The sequence below is a fragment of the Galeopterus variegatus genome, unplaced genomic scaffold, assembly GCF_000696425.1.
Source record: "Galeopterus variegatus unplaced genomic scaffold, G_variegatus-3.0.2 Scaffold3746, whole genome shotgun sequence".
Classification (NCBI taxonomy): Eukaryota; Metazoa; Chordata; class Mammalia; order Dermoptera; family Cynocephalidae; genus Galeopterus; species Galeopterus variegatus.
In genome coordinates, this window is record NW_007729857.1 from 157847 (window position 1) to 159974 (window position 2128).

Sequence of the window (2128 nt, forward strand, 5' to 3'; positions counted from 1 at the left end):
TGATGTGAGTATAGTGCTACCCGATTGTGGTTTTAATGTGCATTTCCGTCATGCCTAATGATGCTGAACATCTTTCATGTGCTTATTCACCTACAGCATATGCTTTTCGATGAAATGCTTGTTCATGCTTTTTGCCCATCTTCTAATTGGATTTTTCTTTTTTTTTAACTGTCAAGTTTTGAGTGCTCTTTATCTATTCTAGATACCAATCCTTTGTTCGACATGTAGTTTACAAATATTTTCTTCCAATCTGTAGCTTTTCATTTTATTTTCTTAACAGTGACTTACACAAAGCAGAAAATTTTTATGAGGTCTGATTTATCAGCTTTTTAATTTAGAAAAGCAAACAAGAAATGTAACATATATTCTACTCTAGCATGGCTGTTAAAAATGGACACTCTACATATTTTGTAGGAAAGGTGGCTATAGAAACAGAGAATGGCTTAGAATTTTCTACCCACATTACAGAATAAGAATACTTACACTTGCACTTGGAAAATGAAGTGGTTTACTCAAGTAAGGAATCCAGATGAAAATCCTTTGACTTCTAGTTCAAGGACCTTTCTTCTAGCCCAGAGTGAGTGAATTTCTCCATGTGCATTCAGGCATCATGATATAACCTGGCATGGTCTAACTCTTCCAATTATGTTACCACTTAGAAGACATGTGAAACTTTCCCAATTACTCAAGCCACTGACATCTCACATTCCTTTGAATTAATACATCACTTTCAACCTCCTTTTTTATGACACTCAACATTTTCCACTCAAGTTATTAATGATGAGATCTGGCAAGCATGGACTTTGAAGGCACCCAGGTGACCTACCACAGCTTCAGCTTCAAAAAAGGAGATCTACAAATTGGATACATAGAATTTTTAATTGAGATGCAAAGTGTTGCAGAGATATGAACATTAAGTGGCATTTGACTATACACCAAAGGAAGAGCCTTTATTCGAGAGAGAATATTATACAGAATCAGGATGACCTTAAACCATTCACACATAGGTCTGAGCCTGTCTGCTGTTCTCCAGCCCAGAAGTTCCCCTTTTGTTCCCAGATGGGCCTCCTCTTGCTTTGGGGAGAAGCTGAGCCTTTGGCGTCCCTTCTTCTCCATGCCTGGGATCTCGAAAGGCTCTAGAAGGGGCCACCTCTCAGAGTGGCGTTTTCCTCTTCATCATGCCCTGTGATTATCAAGTTAGCTCAGGCCGAAGCATCCTGCCTACTTGGCAAATCCTGAAAAGAAGGCTGGGAGGGTGGCAACTGCCCCCGGTGTGCCATCTCAGGCTTGTTTCCTCCCCATTTTCAGGAGCAGCTCTGCAGGAACCTTGTTAAGAGGCAGGGCATGCTTTCTCTTTCCTGGTTCTCCAATGCCAAGGGGAGTCTTTGAGGGCCTAGTAAGAGGCTGTGAGACTGAGCTGACCTGAATGCCTGTCCTGTGGAAGGCACAAGGAGAACGTACTGGGAGAGAGCCAGAAAGAGCTGCCCGTCCTTGTTCTAGGAGGAGGAGGTGGGAGGGGTGCAACAAGTGATGCCCAGCGCATCCTGCAAGACTGCTGTAATGAGTGCCCCAGAAAAACGCAACGAAGGCCAGTGGTCACACCCTCCCCGCTCTTTTGTGACAAAGGGAAAGACCCAAGCACCTGGGGGTACTCTCGTTTGCCTGTTCCCTGCTCTGAGCACTGGAAGGCCCCGGCACCGACAGAGAAGGCTGGGGTGGTTCTCACTGCCTGCTCCTGCACTCTGGTGCTGAGGCTTACTCTCTGGGCCTGATGGCTCACCTACAGAATGTGAGGACAAGGCCACAGAAATTAAGAGGGAGTGCATCGTGGGCCCCTCCAAGTGCTGCATTCTACATGAACCCAGGAGGTCAAATTAGACAGCAGCACCTGGGGCTTGAGGATGCGTGCCCCTCAACCCTGCAGAGCCTCCCTGCCCTTCTTGTCCCTTCCTTCCCTCCTTCCTCCATCCTTTGTCTCTCCTTTCTTCCCTCCTTTCTTTCCTCCTCCCTCCCTTCCGCTCTCCCTCTCTTCCCTTTCTCTCTCTCTGTCATGTTATTTCAAGGAAACAAGACACCCTCCCATGGCAGACTCAGAGGAAGCTTAAGCTAAATGAGACATTCTCAGTGC